At 39.6% G+C, this 21,877-nt stretch overlaps 1 protein-coding gene across 14 annotated transcripts in view; it reads right to left on the bottom strand.

Annotated features, from left to right (window-relative positions):
* Window positions 1-21,877, bottom strand: part of ZBTB20 (zinc finger and BTB domain containing 20) — a 470,118-nt gene that overhangs the window by 314,227 nt on the left and 134,014 nt on the right. For 13 of the 14 annotated variants that reach the window (XM_072882091.1, XM_072882038.1, XM_072882100.1 and 10 more), the window contains one exon: window positions 14,734-14,809. The exons of the other annotated variant lie outside the window; for it this stretch is intronic. The gene's annotated coding sequence lies outside the window, so the exon portion shown is untranslated. The remainder of the gene's footprint in view (window positions 1-14,733; window positions 14,810-21,877) is intronic. 14 annotated transcript variants of the gene reach the window in all.

Genomic DNA, 21,877 nt, shown 5'->3' with positions numbered 1-21,877 from the left:
AAATCTAGCCCAAGTGAGATAGTCACAGAAGCTATAAGCCTCCCATGGTGGCTTTGTGATTTGAGATTATTTTTTATTAATCTCAATCCACTTCAGGCCAAGAACCAGAAGCGCAAATCCACTGCCTCAATGAGCATTAACTGGCATCACTGCACACAGTAACAGAGGAGATGCCAAAAACCAAACTGGTCCTGGAGACAGACTTCCCACCTTATCCTGGGAACTGATCATTAAAAAACAGGGTTGGTTCACGCAAATGTGGAGCACAAGGAAAAATTTATATATCTATCTACCAAATAGAAAAGAAACCAACCCACCTGTAGTCACATCAGCTAGGTGCTGCAACATTTACCTGAAATGTGAACTGGTTCTCCAAGACTTCAGCAGTCCTAGCCTTCCCCAAAACCAGAAGGTCTCTTATAGTGTGCCCCTGTATCACTTCAGAGCTGAGAGACAGGGAGGGCAGGAGGAGAGGAGAATAAAGCAAAGGTTTTCCATCATAACTCCTGAGGAAGAAGCAGCAAGCAAGCCTATGCACTCTTTACCCCTTAAAATCAAAAGGACCACAGAGCAACTGCAGGCTTTGGTCATTCTTTGGTCCACTTTTCCTGCCTAGGTAAGAGGAACAAATGAGACATTTAATTTTGCAGAAGACCAAACCTGAGGACGGCTGTGTTGCACTTTTTATTTTATTTGGGACACGACTGATTAACAAAGCTATTAGCAAAGCTATTTCACTAAACAAACATCCTATAGCATCCAACAAAATAGTGATGCTTAGGCATATTTCCCATGGCTCCTTCTTTTAGGGAGCATGAATCATTAAAATCACTTGGGAATTAGCTACTCCAGCTTCCTCCCTTAGATATGTTTGCTAACCTGAGGGGGGTAAAGGTCTCAGGACCCAAGAGTAGATTTAAGTTTTTCCACCATCTGTGCTGAAGTGCAGCCAATGCAAATTCCACCTTCAAATCTGCACTCCGGTGCCTCCCTGTTATGTTTCATTTCACACTTGTGATCTTTATTCCTTAGAAACAGGAAAAATGCACAGCTGATGAGCCACGTTTGCATGCAACTTGAAATTGTTCCTTCAGTGGCTGTTGCTTGGACATGCACTTGACTATTCGAAGGGAAGTAAGATGAGAAATAGAGCTGCATTTTAAATGGTCAAGTATTCCTAATTTTACACAGGGATTTTTGGAAGCAAGTAGTTCTCTTCAAAGTTTTCAGAGACATTACTGAAAGTACTCATGTATAAAACAAGGAAAAGTTGGTGGGAAGGTCAGACATTCTCCTTCCTTTGCTTTTCATTCATTATTTCTTCTTTTCCCTTTTTGCCAACAAAAAGAAGAGGAAAGGGAAGACACTAACGAATGAAAAATGAACAAGTATGGGTTTGATGGTCTTTGTCCAAAATAAAAATTTTAAGAAGGGGTAGCCTTTTAAGTTGTAAAGGATACCTGTAAATACATACACACATGTAACTCGTAAATGCTTCTATCACAGCAACTTCCAGTGAAATGTATAAAAAAATCTAAATGTAGCTAAGTAGATAGAATAAGTACAGTTAAATTCAGTTGATAAACTGGAAGAAGCAGACAAACAACAGCTAGTAAAACTATTAAGAATTTGGAAAAAACCCACATCTTTCATATGAATTTAAACTTCAGATCTGACACAGAGAATGATGATTTAATTTAGGAGTCGTAAGGTTAATAACGCTGATCCCACTGGCAGAGACTTCAAATACACATTGCGTCTTTCTAAACCTAATTGTTTTAAGTATGTTTTAGGGAGGCTCCAGAATGAGCCAACTTGCCAAGGGAACCTGTATCTCTGTGGAAGCCAGTGTTCAGCACACATGACTCAAAATCATAAATTACAAGATGGTTTAGTCCAGCAGAGCAAGGAACCACTACTTCAGTGAAACAGGTATAGCTTCACTGAAAATAAAAAGAAATCCTTTTCAGAATGCCCAGTAGACAATTTCAGCTCTCATTTAACATGCATTCTTACGGACATTGACTACACTTCAAAAAACCACTTGTGAACTTGCTCAGTGGTTTTGGGAGAGCTGACTAACACCAGGGATCAGAGAGAACTCAAAAGCTAACTATGCCTCAATCTGCCTTGCCTATTGCGAGGAAAAAGGTAGCGCTAGCCAAGCTTAGATGCAGGAGCTGCACACAGGCCCACACCAATGTTCTGTGCACTGTGATGATGTGCTGTGCACTGGTGTGCTTTTCACATTGATGTGATGTGATTTTCACAGTTTGATCAGTGAATCTGGACTCTTACAATTCTTGGTCTCTGTGGAAGCTCAGATCCTTACTCAGAGCTGGTTTAACTTACTTGATAACTGATACATTGGGCTTGCAAGCACTGGTATTTAACCATCTTCTTCAGTAACTATACGTTGGAATCTGATCACCGTTTTGTGTACTGAGTGACTCACAAGCTGAGAGTCTTTACCAAGAGTCAGAGGACGCAGACATTTACCGTGACATTCCCACAATAAGGTGTTCACTGGTATGGATAGTAACACAACAGTGAAAAAAACCTGTTCAGGTATTTCCTACAGGAGAAAGTCTCAGATGAAGAAAGGGTACCCACAGTGAAGATGCCATCACATATACATGCCAGATTTTGCCTTGACATGGTATCTAAACCTAGAGTGGGATTTGTATTTTACAATTAGCTTCACATGTCCCAATTAGTTTCTCAAGCTACACAGAAAGCAGAGGAAGTTCACTTTAGACATATAAAAGGATACAATAGTAAACTTTTGAAAAAACATTATAAGGAATAATTGTGCTCTGGAGGATTTATTTATTTACTTATGCAAACAGTACACACTGAGATAACATCTGGCAATGTTTATTACAATGAAACCCAATCAATACCTCTGTCTACTACAATATCTGTCCACAAAATAGTCATTCCTCCTGGCACCCACAAGAAATACTCAGCCATCTATCATAGTAGCCTTTGTCAGCAAAAAGGGAGGTGGTCGCCTTAATTCTTCTATTTAAGACCCAAGAGAAGACAAAGAATTAGATGTACCTAGACACAAGAATGATGGAAAATTAGAGAGAAAGAGAGAGAAAGAGAGAGAGAGATGCAGCTTGTAGCACTGCAAAGAGCACAGAATTCATCCCCACAGAATTTCAAAAACAACAGATCCCAGATCTTTTTTCTTGTGCCTCAAGGATTTTAAACTCAGGTCAATCCATTACTTTTGCCAGTGAGCTACTAGGCCTTTTTTGGCATTTTAGAGCTACAAGGAAAGGCAGAAATTTTGACTTCTCATTTCCTTTCAAAATCAGAATTCAAAAAGAAGTGATACTGAACCTTCCCACATAATTAAAAAGCCAAAAATAAATTTGTTTTGAAAGTTCTGTGTATTAGAATTTCCAAGTAAGCCCTTCCATTCTTTTCTATTTCTATATTTGCATTATTGCATGTTACTGTAGAAAAACTAGCGGTTTTGTGCAATGAAAAAAGTCACTAAGCATTAGCCAAGTACTTACTGAACCTTCACCTTTCCTAAACCTAAGTGCCTCTTGCAGTCTGACAGATTGACGTGCAGTAAGACATGCATTACTACTTACATGTCACAAAATTAAGCAAAAAATAACAAAACCACACAAACCAAAAATCAATACTATTAGTTTTCCTCCTCACATTTTTAATTGCTATAGTTTTGCTTTTGTTGAAACAGACATTTCCAAAGAAAAATGAAACGTCTGATTAATGTGACTATACATAAAATAAACGTCCATTTGCCCCTATTTAATTTCACATTTCGCTGGCTCACTGTTCAAGGCATTTCTATTTGTACAGGGCCTAGAGATAAAATAAGACCTTCTGTGCAACATCAAGTCCTGAGGCATGAGCTATGTTCAGAAGTTATTGTGGTGATATGTTACCTTTCTCCCATAAAAACTTCTCTTAGACAAGATAATTGGGATTGTAGTTATGAAGTGGGGAGAGTGGGGAGGCGAGGGGATACAATTTGTTTCCCTCTCTACTGGTCTAGATCTACCGGGCAGAGGAGAGCACATTTTAGTTTGGACTGGTAAACTGAGCAGCCACTGAGCACAGCAGCCATAGGGGAAGCCATTATACACGACATCAATTCCTGTAATTTGTGTTAGGTAAGATTTGCATTAGGATTTTTTGTTTAGTTTCTTACCATTTCTTGCCCTCCACACCACCGAAGTCATAGTGTTACGTAAAGTTCCTAATAGCGTGGCCATTAGGAATGAACTGGGGAAGAATTTTAACAATAGTGCTATATTAGCAAAGTGGCAAAAGACACAACAACTGACCTTACAAGCATTGAAACTGGTGAAAATCCCACTAAAGTAAACAGAGGCCCTACTTAAAGGGCAATAGTACCATCCATCTTTAATATTCATCCATTACTGTCAATTTAGCCACATGAATTAGTGCTAGACTTGCAAATACGCAGAATATTTGGCCTAGCTTTAAGTGAGAAGACTGGGATTTCAAAAGTGCAGAACAAGCTCTGTTATTTTTTTCTATATTTAAACAAATACAGGCCAAATACAGACTCGGTTTTGAAAGCTCTGAACACTAAAAAAGATCAGTGCAGGAGTTTCCATTTGCAGATCAGTGCTGCAGAGGAGTAGAAAAGCCAAACCGAGACAGAGACTGGGAATTTTACACCTGGTTTCAGTGCAAGCAAGAGCCCAACCCCAGCCCAGCAGAGGACCAGTTTGTCTGAACTACATACCGAATTTGCCAGTTCCTCATCGGCTCCACAGAAGAAAGAACTGTTATGTAAGCTAGTATTAAAACCGAGCTAGATAAAATGGGAGAGGGGAATAATTTCTAACCAATATAGTCTTATGAACTTTAACAAAAGAACTCCAAACTACCTAAAATTAGGAGATTAAAAACAAAATAAACCTTCATTCAAGAACTCCAGGGCAAAACCATGCATATGACAACTTTAATGTCACTTTGATATTAAAAGAGGGTAAATCTAGTTGTTTCCAAAAAAAAAAAAAAATCTAAAGAAAGCATGATGTATTTGTTTTCCCCCTGTAAATCCTTTTCCCCTATTATCAGCTAAGGAAAGTCCTGTGCTTCCTCCTGTACCTCGAGGCTGACACAATGGCAGACAGAGCAGTCAGTGTCTGCCCCTCACCAGGGGCAGCACTGCTGGAGAGGTGGGAACAGATGTATGTGTATAAATGCATCAGGCATACCATAACCCACGCCATGCAAAGGGGCAGCTCAAGCACACACATTTGCAACGCATCCTGGGTCCACTGAAAGGAATGTGGAAGAATCCCACTGACTTTATTGGGGCCAGGATTTCACTCTTTATCTGTAAAAGAAGTGTTCAGAAAACAGCTGCACTCAATACAGAAATGGCGTGAAGAGTTCTAGCACGGATTGCAGGTGATATCATGTCTGCATAACCTCCCCGGGCACTACAAAGAGAACTTGCTTTGTCACACTGCTTACCTGCAGCCCTGAATTTCACTGAGTTCAATAGCCCTGAGTTGCCAGCTCTAGGAAGCAGCAGGGGGGAGTTACAGGCAAAGTCCTATCCCATTTGGACAGTGGGATGAAGTACTGGCAGCAGTAGAAGTGAGACTCAGTGTTTCACAATATGGATATTTGGGCTTCTTACCATCTCAACAGAGAAAAAGCAGCAGGAAAAGTCCATTACCCTTTCTAGATTTCCACCAGCACAACCATGATTAATCACAATGCGGCTTTAAGAATTAGTTCAGCATTAAATAAGGAACATCTATTTTGCTATACAGTATATTTATTTTACAAGGTTTTATAGGTATAAGGAGGCTTAACAAATAACTACTGTATGGTATAGATACATTCTAAACGTTATGACAGAGAGAGTGTAAGAGATTTTTAGATATTAAATGCTTTTAAATGTAATTAAATCATAATAAAGATATCACATAGAAAGCGTGCCCCTGACAGTCTGACAATGCAGGGACATCAGAAATGTTTTCCACCACCATAAGGCATGGAAAATCTATGCCTATCTCATGTTGCTGAAAGGCAAATTTTATAGGGGGATAGAAAATGTATTCTAACAGCTGATAATTTCATAAAAAGTAAAATTTACCTGGCTCAGTTGGAATACTCTGGGACACTAATGGCTGCAGTGAGGAAAAGTTCCTTTCTGTGTTTCTTATGGTAAGAAATCCTGTCCATGGAAGAATCACCAAGCCTTTAGCCTCTAGAGCTTCCCTTTGGCTTCCTCTAGGTTGCACTCCACCCAACAAGATTCTTCCCTTTGCCCTTAACACATCCCAAGTACTGGATAAAGACCCTAACTCTGGGGTTTGAATTCCACTCGGAGTCAAGCACCTAAATGTTACTGCATCTAGCTTTAAAGCCCCTAAAACAGATTTGGACCTGGTAGCAAAGTGGCCTTTCATCATCAATTTCCGTATCTCTGCAACAGTCTAAGACTGTATGAGAAAATAATGAAGTTTTGAGAACCCCAGGTCAGGGACTATCTGAATGCAAAGCTTTGGTCCAGTACTACTCCAAAGACATACACATTAATGTAAAAGATTTCATATTTGTCATAGATTATAATCATACATATTAGTTGTGATTACCTTCCTGCATGAAGAATTCTCCTGAGCTCTTGCCAGAGGACAGTTCCCTGGACAGGGCAGAAAAACACTTGAGGTGACCATGACTGGTATCCTGAAGAAACTAAATATTTGCCAGATATCTAGGGTTGTACTAATATCTGAAGATTTTCTTCAGTGCAGTTTTGGACCCACATGTGTCAGCACATAGGTGCAAGACCACTGCAGCGTAACAAAGACTGGTAAAGTGAACAGGAGTTTGTCATGGCAAACAAATGTCTTGAATGGCAAGCGTGATCAGAATAAGGGCAGATGTAGCTGTAAAGAGCAGTATTTTCTAAACCACAGACACACACACACACACACAGAGGCTGAGAAGTAGTAACGTCAATTTGTGACACAGAAAGAAACAGCAAACAGTATCATTTCTGGGGTGATTTTCACATGGCCAAGAGGCACCAGAACAAATTCAATAGCACCGAAGCCCTGAAAAAAGTAAAACGCATAATCCTTTCCTTCCTGCAGGATTGAAACAATTATGAGGAATCAAAACTCTTACATTCAGGTGCCATCCATGAGCATCAGTACCTCAGGGATTTCTCACTTCTAATTGTGCTATATTTCCCGTCAAGATGATAGACTCATGCAATTCTATACCCTCTTGGTCACCTGATTTCTGGTCCCTCAACACCCTCTCTCTGCATTCGTCAGGCTTGTGTGATGCCCGACTGCTGGAATTTCCCTCTAGTTGTTAACTGCATCCAGGCAAAAGCTGTCATTTACACACTAAGCCTGCCCCAAAGGGTGATCATTTTATAGTTGTTTGCTTCAGGAATCCACTATCACTTGTTCTGGAAAAGTGACAGCCGCTCAGACATAAGGTTAGTTGTGTATTAAAACAGGGCAAGAGACATGACAAAACGGATTACGCTTCTTGCTCGAAACCCTAATGACTGGGAAAAGAAACTGGGAAGAGATGAGAATTCATCTGCCTCTGGCTCAAACTCCGATGTTCGGCAGATCTTCCCATTGATGGTCTGATCTTGCAAACTATATACACAGGAACTGCACCACTATACCCTACCTAAATGAACTGGGACTGCAGGAACATGACCTAAACCAGTTCATATTCAGAGAGGACATGCAGTGATCTGGCACACAACTGCTATCATTGCTGCTGGGAAATATATACCTAATTCCTTCAAAAGGTTCTGCTGCTAAAAGTCACAGGATTCTTGATTACTTACTGCCAGTCTTGAAAGAGATGAGATAACAGTCTTCCATTTTACAAAAGATTTTCATTATTCAAAATTTCCATGAGAACGTTACATGAACGAGAATGAAATTTCTAAGGAAACATGAAGACAACTAAAAAAGACAACTAAAAAAAAAAATCTGCCAGGGAAAACAATGAGTTCAAAAAAATTTGTTAATGCAGGTTCTGACTCAGAGGTGCCTTCAGTTATTACTGACACCAAAACATCTTGCAAAGCCAAATGCTTTTCCAAGGGCCTTTAATGGCACAGACCAATCTGCCAAGTGCTCACTATCTCCAATCCAGCTATCTTGCTGCCAGCTCCTGCAGGTTCCTAAAGGAGAGAGGTGTAAGAAAAGGAAGCAAAGAGCAAGAACTAGGTCCTTTTAAGCCAAAATGCTATAGGATGATGACACACACACAGAACAAAAGATGCTGGAGGAATTCTTCTGTCATGAGGAAATACAGGACTGTTAAAATACATATTTGAAGGACAGCGTTCCCTGTCAGACTTCTGAAGGCCCTGCAGAGCATGCACTGGCACCAAAGCCATGGACATGTCAGCAGTGGAGCTCTGTAGATGATTTATTTGTAAAAATAAATAAATAGAACAAATATTCTGATCTCTCTCGTGCCAGTGGAAACTGTTGAAAACAACAGACCAATTTTGACACAACTGAGATTAAAATATTTTCTAATCTATTATCTGAGATGCAGGGACAACGACAGGAAAGAGGGCAATAAGAAGAACCAGATCCTCTATAGTAAAATTCAGAGCTAGACCACTTACACTAATGAAGAAAACAGACCAGAAAGTTTGGGTAACTTACATTCACCAGACTGCCCTACATCAGACTCTGGAATTTGGAATGATTCAGTGAGAGTGTCCTCAGGGACACTGATGTAAATATAGAATAACCACAATGCCTTTCTGTGGAGTCCCTCCCATTATACACTGGTTTAGCTGAAGAATTTCATTTTGGATAGGACAAAATAAGACTACCAAGGATTGGAAAAGGCCAGGTCTATGTTGCATTTTTTTCCTTTTGTAGCTTATCTGATGACATCTCTGGTCTAAGATAACTTTCCTTGCTCAATAATATTTAGTCTTTCTTTTATCTTGAAGTAGGCCAGCAAATGTTTTGATAAATGGAGTGAAAGATTTTCCACTCTCACCATAACATCTTCAGGTGCTGAAATGCTGAAGTGTTTTACAACTTACTAAAGCAGTGCTACTCAGGGAATCAATGCTAATATTCCCATGCCTTTTTAATATGAGTGAATCACAACCCGTACTCCTTTACATACTAAAGCAACCACACACTGGAGAGCCATTTTCCTATCTTCATCCATTGTGGCCACTATTCTGCAAAACCAAGAGCTGCCATCTATGAAAAAAGCTGGGATTCTACCCATTTGTACACTACAACTGATGCCCTTAACATACAGACCTAAAACAACAAACAAACAAAGCCCCACACAACCCCTCCACCTCCCAAAAAACCCAAACCTTAAACATTTTCAAGAAAACAGGAAAAGCATGAGGGACTTAATCGTCAATCATTCTCAACTCTTTTTTTGTGCTAAGTTGTGAATGAGACTGATTAAAACCAACCTGAGAACTAACAAAATTTTCAGGCTGGCCAACTGCATTTTGATATTTGCAGTTTCATTAAGTGAAAATATCTTTCAAGGATGTTTACATAGAAATTCAAAAAACAGAGACAATCACAAAGCTCCCAAATCTCCTGAGCCATTTACCTTTTTGTAGCAGGCTTTACTCCAGCCCCATTACATATTTGCTCTGATCATCAATCCTATTTGCAACTTTCAACTGTCTCCACGATCTGTGTCAGAGGCCTTTGTATCAGGAATACCTGGAGTGTCTTCATTCATCCAAATTTTAAAAACCAGTAACTGAAACAAATCAGCATTTGTGCACTGACTTGAAAGAAACCGTGCAGACTCACAGCGACCAAAAATCTGCCCTCAGTGTCTATACGACTCCCTCCCCTGTCCTTCTCTAAAAAAAGAAGGGTCAAAGCAAAATGCTGGCAGCCCAATGAAATCTTTGAAGAGACAGTATGGTTTCAGTTATGAGAGGATGGAAAAATGAGAACCCTGGGGATCTTTCGGGAACATTAAGCTTTATTAATCAGGAATGTATTAGCCACATACCAACATTCCCAAACGGTACGCTGAATCAGAGGAACGCCAGGGAGCAACAGAACCCGTCCAGGCTGGTCTTCTGCCTTACAGCGAGTTCTAGCACACCCTGAGATATGGTTTTCCAAGCCATTCCTTAAAAAAGAAACCTCTCCTGCTTCCACAGTACCTACAGATTGTGCATCCCAGTGCTTTACAACCAATACAGTCAGAACATGGTTCTTAGTATGTAACTTGGTAATTTTCTCTGCTCGTTGAACTGATTTCTTTAGGTCTTTCTCCCAGTGGATATGAAGAACAATTAATCACTGTGCTCCTGATTATAGCTTTTCACTCACTAGAATATTTTTTTCATATTCTCCTCAACATACAACAAAAGCAACGCTTTCAGAAGCATATAATGCCACGTAGGGCTCCTACATACTCTCTTGCCCCTGGGCCAGATGACAATCAACCAGTTTCTGCTTTCTCAACAATTTTAACACCAGGACCATTTCTGCCTTGACAAACATTTTTGACCTCTCCACATTTCCACTGGGGTTCCACAGGTAAAAATCAGGGCAGAATTTATCCCCATGAGTTCCTGGATTAATGCCTTGGCATAGGAAGGGGAAAAGGCAAAATTAATTCTCTCTGTTAGTACTAACACAATTCCTCAGTGACAGTCAGCCCCAAGACATTGATCTTTGTTCAAAGGAAGCACACTTCCATACTCATTTCACATTTGTATGCATCTTCTCCAGCGTAGCTTCTAGAAGGCAGTATCTTCTGCATCAAAAAAAAAGGGCTTAACAAACTATTGAGGGTTTACATTTTGTCAGAGGAATAGGAACTGGGAATTTGCTGGGCTCAAAGCCCATCTTAGACATGAAATTCCAGTTAAAACAGCAAGTTACCAGAGGGAAGGACAGATCCCATATCCATCAGGAACCGCAAGGATTCTTGCGCAGTAAAGCACATGGTAGGGTAGCTTGTTTGTTGCTTCAAAACTCTTCCTTCATTTAAAAGCACTACTGTGATGGACGAAGCCCTTCTCAGCCCTGACATCCTGACGCTACACATGCAGCATGCACTCTGGGATGCCAGCTTACTGTGTCACATTGGCTTGGGTTCTGCCTGTTCCTTTCCTTATGCCTGCAAGCTCAATTGAACTTATGAAAATTCAAACTGTCTTCTGTCTGTTTCATACATCATCAGCAAACAATCACTAGACAAAATGAATTTGCTCTCTGTAATTTGGAGGCTACACAAATGTCTCTGCTGTATAATACAAAAAAGGGGAATAAAGTTTGGTATGCAAGGTTAATTCAGCATGGAGGAAAGTAGCAGAGAAACAGACGGAGAGAGAACATGAACAATAAAATACTCAACAGTGGGGCGAGTGACATGAGAAATACTTCTGTAAATTGGAGTTGGCCTTGATACCTTTGAATGATGGAATTAAACAAAGGCACAAGTGAGTTGTGAAAGATCACCCCCATGAGTGGCTGTATCTCCATCCCTCGTGATTTGTCTACACAATATACTTATTAATAATAACAATGGTTACTATTTCTCCTCTAAGAGCTTTGCAAACACAAACTCAATAACGTTCACAGAGCTGTATCAGTTTGAACCAGATTGAAAAAGTGATCTGCTGTACACGGCACAGCAAGGTTAGATGACTTGTCCAATGCCACCCAATGAGCCAGCAACCCTCAAGATTAGAGCACCAGATCTCCTGGTCAGTAATCAGATCACAAGGCTGCATAAGGCTGAAACCTTGAAAAATCTCTCTTTTTAGCAAAAATAATGTCATATACTCCTTATTGGTCTTAGCCAATGGCAGTGTAACTAAAACCACTGCTTTGAAAGCATATTCAGTGCATCTCTTATATAGGTTTTCCATTTGTGTGTACAGAATCTTCTTCTTTCACACACAACATGCTGTCACTGTCTCCTTCTAAAATCAAGTAGACACTGAATGTGAGCAGAGGTAGCCCCTCATACTAGACTTAGTCCTATCTGGGGTTAGTTGCAAACAGCAAATACTTAACCACATCCTTAAAGTTAAGTATTTGAGTAGTCCCATGGACCTCAATGGATCTACTTGCCTATCAATCCACATAACTTTAGTACATAGCAAAACATGGCCAGACCACCCAACATAGCAAGACTCCAGCCCACAGACCTTTTCCATTAAGAGCATGCCTGCAGTACATTTAGAAGGCTGTGTTTTTATGCAACTGCCTGCCAGATATTCACATGTTGTGAACCTGTATTTTCTTCCAATGCCATGTATCAAGTCAAGCGTATTTTCGTATTAGCCGAAAATATGATCCATTTTATATTAATCAGCTGCTTTAGGGACATCCCTACCCTAAAACAAGTTTTCCACCCTTCAATTAAAGAAATCCAATTAAAAAAACCCAGAAAACTACCAGAGTATGGCTTGCCTTTTCCTCTTCCTGTTTTTGGGTTAATATAGGAAAGCCATATTGGGAAGTTTATTTTATTCACTAATCTTACAATTAGAGACACCTGATTACAGTGAACATATATAGGAAACAAAGGAAATCCTTAAAGCATACTTTCCTCTATAAAGAAGGTGCCCCTGTTTTTATTGTGCCAAGTTACTAGCTACATGGACACAAGGTATAGCAAGAATCACATCCTAATTTTACAGCGTACATGTGCATATGTAAAAGTTCCCCCACCTTGTGCTTCTGTATTCCAAAGACAGGCTGTATGCCAAGGCTACAAAGCTTAGGAGCAGCTAGAAGTTTACAGGTGGGGTATTTTTTTTTCTGAAAAAGCAAATGACACAAGAAACTCAAAGATTAGAAACTAGGATCTTTACTTCATGGAATGGAAGGAAGAACTAGGCAGAACAGAAGAGACTTGGGAGTCGTGACCCCACACTCCATTCCCAGTTTGACCACTGATTTACTCTGACCTTGAGCAAGCTGCTCAACACCTCTTCCTGGACATGCTTGCCATCCTTGATTTTAAAAAAAATAATAAATAAAAATTCCTATACACAAGTTTTACACTTGTGCATTTATTTCCCCTCCAAAGCCTAGAGTCTCATATAACTAGAAAAAGCCCATTCCAGCCAGCATCAACCATCACACCCATATATTGCTACCCAGTATTTTGCCTTAAGGCTGTCCGTGCAGGACTTACTGACCATCTGGATCCTAAAGATTCAAAGAACTTGCCTTAATTCACTCCTCACTCTGCTGTTGCATTCTGGAAAGAGAATTACTTCTACTTTCCAACAAAAATTCTCCTGGTTGTTCACACAAAATTGCAAGACAACTTTGAAATTCTGTACTCACAGATCCAGAAGTGTTTCCCCACTTTTCCCCCAACACCTCCCTTTAAATTGCTGCTGGACCCAGAAAATCCATGAGTGTTTTCAGCTCTGCTCACCAGTGTAATTGCAAAGTTAACCTCTGGTGGCCAGGGAAGCTGCTCATATTCAGGAATGATGAGCAGAAAATGTTAAATACCATTCACTGGCCACAGCCTGCAGTTAATACACAATATTTAAACAACACAATGGCATGGCCCTTGCCAGTAATGTAAAAACACAATGGAGTAGAGCCAGAATGGCACAATCTGCCTGCCTGAGTCATGCTTGGCGCTCCACGCTGGAAGGGGCATGCATTAGCTGCCCACAGTGTACTGTACCCTTCAGCTAGTTTAAAATAAATCATTAAAAATACAATTTTTTTTTTTAAAAAGGGGGAGGGAGAGAGGGGAAGGAAGGAAAAATCCCATTTGATAGTTAAAATATTTTAACACTGAAGTACAAAAGTACCACTTTGGAAGAAGGCTCTGGATTTCATTACAGACTGCACATTTTGATCTTGAACAAGAAAACAAACCGACGTTGCTTTGTAATATTCCACAGCTTTGTACTGTCCAACTAAAATCAATTTTTTCCTACTATCTACAAGCTCCTGGATTTTTCTTCATATATTATTTCATTAAATTCAGAGTATCTGAATCTACTACATTTTCCAATCCTCTTTTGCGTGCCTGTTGTTCAGCCACTGAAGTTCCAAATATTAATTATTGTCCCAAATACATTCAATGAACAGATTCTAAATAAGGCTAGATCAGAATGATGTACAATCTGACTTTCATTTTATAGAATAACTATGCTTAGAAAGAGACTCCTTTCTTGCTGAGAGACCTAAGATGTTGACTGTTTTGTTGTGTCACAGCACAGATGAATTAGGCAATTCTGACTTCATCTACACCCTGAAGCAGCTGAAGCCCCCTGTGATGTCATCAGAAAGTTGTTTGTTTTTTTCTTGTATAAAGGAGAAAAATTTGTTATGACATCACGGAAAGAGAATAAACTATATTTTATGCTATAAGGAATCTTCTGTTACTTTCTGTTATCTCTGCACCAAAGTGCAGAAATCCTCACTGACAAAGCGATAGGAACTGTAAGTCAACCGACAGAGAGATGCACACTATTCGTAATAATATTCAAAACAAAGCAGAAAAGAACCATCTATTCAGGGGTCTGAAATTAAAGATCTGCAAGATGTAAGTTCAGTTTTAATTTTTAAATAAAACATCCTTTGAACTTCTAAATCCCATTCAAGGCGACTCTGACCTTTATCCAAGACCAGCTACTGTGCTAACACTTTGGATGCATATAGAGGAAAAATACGGACAAAAGGTACCGGAAAAGCTTTTACTTACAGGAATGCAGAGCAGCTTAATCTTTTTGTTTTTAAGGTGCAGTGATTTCAGCATCTACAATGTAACTTCAGGCAGTCTGAAAAGAAACAGGTTAAAATCTCTTTCAGTTATAATTGGTATTTCAGATTTAATTAAAAATTAAACTTTCATAATGTTTCACCATCCAAAGCAATGCATTATCAGTCAAGCGTAGCCTTTTTTTTTTTGTTAAAAGAAGCTCTTCCCAGAGTAGTTTGCAATGAAAGAAGAAGGGGAAAAAGGCAATTGAGAGTAGCAAAATATATTCCTTCAGCAAAAGATTTCTGAATAACTTGGAAAGAAGCCTTCTGCCACTTAATTTTAACAATCAACCTTATACTAATTAAAAAAAAATAAGCATCACAATTAAAGAAGACAGAAAAACACCATCACATACCAATGACTGTGAGGGGAAAAATGTTAATTTCAGCAAAACAAGGACATTGCTAGGACCAGAACATATGCACCAAAAGGGAAAATATGGTTTTACATAATGCCAGCCAACAACTTTTTTTTAAAATTTGTTCTACAGCATGTAGCGCTTTCAGACTGTTGCATGGCGGAGCAGAGAAAGACAGACAAGTTCGAAAAGAGGAAAGCTCTTTTTAAAGTGTACAAGGCAAAAAGTCCCTTGCACCCTTTTGTTAAGGGATACGAAATAGCTACTCTATAAAACTGCAAGGTTTCTTATTGTGTAAAATAAATGTCGTTTTACTGTGCAAAACAGATGATTAAGAAGTGGTGGCTGTAGATATAGCATGTGAACGGATGCAAAAAAAATTTTTTTTTTTCAAAATGCAGTTGGAATGACAATAAAACTCCAGGGGTTGCACCATAAATATGAGTTTAAATGTTAGACTGGAGTTTAAAACCTGTGGTTTTAATTATATCTAATTATAAAGGCTCCAAAACCAGGAGAAATGAGAAAAACAAAAAATATTAATAATAAATTAAAACAATTTTGCAATAAGTTGTCAGGATTTGGCCTCATAATAACAAACCATACAGCAATATACACAGACACATACAATGTACCAATGATTCATTAAAGGAACAAATCAAAACTCAATTAAATTTTATTTTTAAAAGGTGACAGCAGAACTTGCCTCATTTACCCCATTCAAAGTCAAAGCTATTCTCTGCACCAGCAGCACACTGACAGAGATCTGCAAATAAATCCTGGATGTGAATCTAATACTGATTTTGAACGTTCCACAGACTGGGGGCAATTCTTAAGTGAAATTTTTTCTTTGTTCTCCCACAAGTAAAAACCCAGTTCTTCAGACTTCAGTGTTATATGAGCCTTCCCAACCCATCCCCACAGATGTTTAAAAAGAAATGCACTGTATCAGATGATATACTGTCACACAAACACGTTCATACACACATGTATACCACAAACGGGAATGAGCTCAGGAACTTATTTTTAGGTTTAACTTTTCCACTCTGTCAAGATCAGACGTATTAAAAAGCAGCAGGCGAAGCAGAGAGCACGGAAGGGGCCAGCCCAGCAAGAATTATCAGATCTTACACAGAACCAATTCTTGAGCATTCAAATGAAGGAACAAGAGCCCTCAGACAGAGGCACTAGGACGATGCTGCCACAGGATAACCTTTACAGGCTAGGATGAAATTTTTCTTGAAGGAATCATTTGAGAAACACGTTCCTTGTCCTTTAGACAATCTTTACATCAAATAACTATCCTTCTTTCTCCTGATGGGCATCTAGTAAGATAGACAGAGGAACAGTGGAGAAATCCAGGTTAAAAAAAAAAAAATCTTAAGTCCATCAGAAGTATGCAACAGCACAACTGTCAGATAAGCGATAACAGCTTCAGCCTCTGAACTTCCATTTCTTTCCCTTCCAAATTTACCCCTTTTCTAAAATCTTCAGGACTTTAATGCTGGCTTGCTGGCAGGGAAGGAGAGGGGCACTGGTATTTGCAATCCAAAGCTATTTCTTTTAATGAATGCAATGAAAAACTGACCTCAACTGAGAAAACAAAGAGCATTCACTGAGGGTGAAATGTATCTCTGTATAGAGAGCCAGCATACGGACTGCACCACTGAAGCCCTATTCTGATGACCTAAATAGGAATAAATTGGTGCACGGACTTCATCACAGTGAATTTTGTCCAAAACCCCCATTTTCTTGTAGAGAAGGAGGAAGCACTTAGCCCTCTCCTATCAAAGCCCAAAGGTACAGCACCCCTGGCCCATGCTGGGCACCATCCCTACAGCTGCTCTTCGGTGTATTTTCCTAGTAGCTTTAACCTGAAGTCCTTCCTGCTCCACGCACATTCTTCTGATTGGAAAGGAAAAGGAGGAAATGCAACACCTAGCGTTACTCTGCGAGTTAAGCAGCGGGGCACAGTGCCTGCAGATAAAGCAGCCCCTCTCCTCAAGGTAGGCCGAACCGGCACACACTGCAATCCACCCATTAAAAGAAACAGAGCCTCGGAAACAGCTCGCTGTGAGAGCGTGTTCACTGCCATCTTGAAAAACTTCAATTAAATAACCGTAGTTAACAGAACACCTGACATACAACACACAGAGACAGAGCATCTTAAAGAGCTATTTTAGCTACAGGTTGGAGTTAAACCCAGAGCAAAACCTACAGAAAACCTCATTAAACTCAGAATACCAATCATTGCCACTTTAGTAATATCTTTCATTCTACAAACTGAGAAACCTGTGACCTCGAGATGAAATGATTTCGGCAGGTATGTATGAGCAAGAGGTAGAAGGGGAGGCAGCTTCTTAAGCAGGAGGCTCACATTCCTGTGCACGGGTGAGCATGCTTATAGCACTGCGGGGCAGGAGACCGTTGCCTGAAAGGAGTGCACTAATCCCCTTGCGAAAAGCAACAGCTTTCAACTTGAAAGTTGCTTGAAGCTTGAGCAACTGCTCAAGAACAGCTGGTGAACTTCTGCTTGAGAGAGGCCCAAGAGCTGGAATTGCAAGAGTGAGGAGTATGGCAGGTCAGGAATGAGGTACATTAATACAATAGAGTGTTGACAGGAGAGCAAGTGTTAGCTCTCCATGAAGACTTTAAATACAAATATCAGAAGGTAAACATATTTCACTTTGCTTTCTCATGATTCTAGCATGCTGTAAAGTTTGTGTAGAGCCTGAAAACTGTGAGAGCAAAGCTACTGACTGTACAACGACCAAAGTTCATTAGCAATATTCCACAACTTGTATAGCACCTGACTCCACTGTGCCTGACTCATTTATAGTCTAGTCCCCCACTTTCCTAAGAACCACATTCATTCCACCTAAAAATGAAAGAGAAGGAAAAAAAAGTATCATGTGTTATCAAAAATAATGTGTTATCAAAAAGAAAACATTTCAGAAGATGTCAGCCTTCTGCAACCTCTTAGCAATAAGGAAGTTCCGTATCTGTAAGGGTTTGATTTTCCTTGAATACCTGAAGTCAGCTGGAGCAGGTCAATGAGAATCATATACAGTTGATTAGTGATGGGAGAGGGGAGGTTAGGAGAGAATACAGCACAACACTTACTGATAGCTTTTGAATTTTCTACATAGAATTTACAACATCAGTCAATTGATCTTTTTCAAAGTACTTGCTCGTATCACTGCTTTCACTTCTGGAACTGCAAATCAATGATGAAGTAACTGCCACAAGTAACTATTCACAGAAAGTAAAATACTGATGTCCTTACTCAGGAAAAAACTCATTGATTATATTAAGAAAGCCCTCTTCAACAACCAGGGAAGGGGGAACAACAAAAAAAATCAAGCCCAGTACTTTCAAGAAAATTTTCAAATAAGCTCAGGCGCCAGTCAAGAGACCTCATTTCAACTTCAGAATCCAAATAATGACTTAGGATATGGCCCAGATTACTTTCTGGCATTTTAGGTTCAAAAACATAGGCAGGGCGGCCATGGACTAATTGTGTCACAGAAATCAGAGAGGGATATCAATGCTGCACAGGCTCCTCATCTAACAAAAAATAAGCAAACTTTGAAATTGGAACTAGTATAGACACACCAGCACAATGCTCTGTCTAGGTTCATCAGTGATGCAAAAGAACAAATCTTATTAACATAGATACAGCATTACACCACTTCCACTTTTTTAAGCTGCTTTAGCTGCTACTAGTTCTCTACAAACAGGTTTATTTTGTGTTACCATTCTCTTGTCTTGAGGGGACAGAATAAAAAATAAAAATTAAAAAAAAAAAAAAAATGCCTGTGCTTAAAGAATCCTCCCAAAAATGAATGTTTTCCTGAATTGGAGCCCTTTGTACACTTTTAAAAGTACACAGAAGCTTTGGTCATTTACAGTTCTGTCTTTGAACTCATGGCCATCTGTACGGTATAGCAGGGCTGAACCGGGCTTCTTCCTAACCCTAGAACTGTGGCTCAAACCGGGGTCACAAGGCTGCAGATACGAGAAACCTGCGTTTTTTTGTGATTCAGTAGAACAGAGCAGAAGACAACCTATGGCATTGTGCTGGGAACGAGGGTTCCTGCCACTGCAGTAACGGACAACAGGAGACTGAAGGTTTCTTTATCAAAATGGTAAATCTCCATCTGTTACTGGTTCACTGCAAAGCTGTGTGCCCACAGAGATTTCGTTTTCCTTATGGCATTCATCTTTTGAGTTTACTTTCCCAGTGAAGACTGTATCCATTACAAATTTTAATTTCCAAGCCATGGCTGTTTCAGCTAGAAAAGCATTTTAATCAGGAAAAAGGTGTATTTTTGGCTACTTTCACACACCCCACACCCCTCCCCAATACTGTTTGAACTATTTTTGTTCAAGTATGAAAAATACTGCCTTTAGGCAAAGACTAACACTCCTTGAAATTCAGGTTTCAGAAAGTTAGAGAGACTCAACTGAATAAAAGCTGTGATGCATAATCAACCCTAATGGTCACTCCAAAAAAGGTACTGGATGCAATTTCACCACAAGGGCCCTCATAACTTTTAAATGTGTTGGATCCTGTAATAGCACAGTCCACCCCTCTCATTTATTCCTACTGCTAACAGAGTAAGCAACAAGCACTTGAGAAACCCAGCTGTAAAAGCACATCAGAAGCTGAACTTCTCAACCCACTGAAGAGTTAGTCTCTTTATGACTGCACTTAAGACCTGACCTGGACTCCTAAAGTGCAGTTTAACTGGTAGCTCTGCTATAGCCAGGTAGGACCCAGCATCCTTCTAAATACCTCTTGAAGTTATCCTCCTACGTGGGGGCGATGATGGTAATCAAGTTGGCTGCTGAAAACCATGATATTCCCTATTCCAACTGTTTTCTTGCACAAGCTGTCCCTAGATCCTGTTTATGTTCCCAAGGAACAGGAACAGTGACAGCATGCAGCTTTCACGAGGCCTTGCCCAAACAATTCTTTCTCTAACGATACAGTTTTTTTGTGAAGCAGCTCTGAAGCTGATATTCTCTGAGCATCTCTTGGAATACAGCTTGAGGACTTCGCTTATGCCCTTTAAAAGTTATTGTAGCATATAAGCTTCTCCCACTTCTTTTCAAGGTTCATAATGCTTTGATCTTCACAGCCTCACCGCTCCTGTTGAATGGTATCATCTCCCATGGCTCAAATTATCTTTAGTGCATAAAATGATAATACCTGTTAAGAAGCAGGCTCTATCATATAATCACAGCAGAACCTTCACATTTATTCTGGTTTTACACAGAAACTTACATCAATAAATGTTTCATTGTGATGGGTATTTCAGTGTAGTGACAAACTGGGTGGATAAAGGAAATGTGGCGGATATAATTTGTTTGGATTTTAGCAAGGCCTTTGACACAGTACCACACAGGAAGCTCATAGACAGATTAGAGAATTATGGTCTGGATAATAATACAATAAGGTGGATAAAAACTGTCTGACAGATAGGAAGCAATGAGTTATTAATCAATGGTATTAGATAAGAATAGAAAGAAGAATATACTCCGATGCCGAGCAATAGGTGCTAGGATTATTATCATTAAACAGATTCATTAAGGATAAGAAAGAGAATGTAAATGTTGACAGCATCCAAAACTGATGATTCAGAAATAAGAAACGTATCAAATGCAAAAGGAATCAAAATTGTAAGATCCAAATAACGGAGATGTGCATGAGCCAGAACAATGTGGTATTTAATATATCTTAAAATGTAAAAAATGTTGTCAAATACTGACACAGAATTTGGTTTTGAACTCAGAAATACAAGGTTTTCACTCTGAGTATATGACTTCATCATGTTACTCTGCACCGATATGGTCTAGTTGTGAAACTGGCTCCCTTGCAAAGCAAACTAAAATAAAAATTGCAGCCACTGTGGTCAGGGAAGATCATCTGGCTTCTTTTCTTAGAGTAAGGATATTAGTTCTAATGATTAAAATTTTAAAGTTTAAAGTAATCACATATAACATCCCTAAATTCTTCTTTGGAAACAGGGGCCTCCTTTAGTTGTAGTCCTGAATTTCCACTGCCCTGCACAGTTAAAGCCTTTTTGTTGCCGATTTCTGGTACAGGAGATGACACGGAGTTATCCCCACAGAGACAGTGTGTACACGTAATATTTGCAGTTTAACGGCTACTCCCTCTCCACCTGCTTCACAGATCTGCCCCAAAGAAGTTCAGTCTGACCCTTACGTATGAAAGGGCAAGATCTGGGATGAAAGGCAATATACGGAGGTGAGATGAAAAACCACAGGGAAATGCACATACGTTTCATGGGACATATGGCAGAGAAGATTAAAGTGATAAATCTTTATTTTAAATTCTAAATATCCCTAAGTCTTAAGCAATTAAACATGGCAGTTGAATATTTCCAGGATAAACTCAGCAATATCAGCAAGACATGAAGTTCACTATATCCTGCCTCTTTCTCTCTTACTAATGCTGGAACTTTCCTTTTCCTTGTACGGAGAACACACTCCTCCCAGCACCACAGCCTCAGCCTACTCATGCTGCTCCAAGAATAAGGACAAAATAACTTTTATTGCCCTCTTTCTTGAAACAGCAAAAGCAAACTGAATAAGTGAGTAAAGGCTGCAGGTTTTCAACTGTAAGAAACTTTGGAAAGTTGTCACAACTCTTCACTCTCGACTTACCGTTAATGGTCCATTGCCTTGCAATCCGATATC

Source organism: Ciconia boyciana, chromosome 1 (assembly GCF_034638445.1).
Source record: "Ciconia boyciana chromosome 1, ASM3463844v1, whole genome shotgun sequence".
Taxonomy (NCBI): Eukaryota; Metazoa; Chordata; class Aves; order Ciconiiformes; family Ciconiidae; genus Ciconia; species Ciconia boyciana.
Note: the sequence above shows the minus strand (reverse complement) of the source record. Positions and strands in the feature narration are given on the sequence as shown.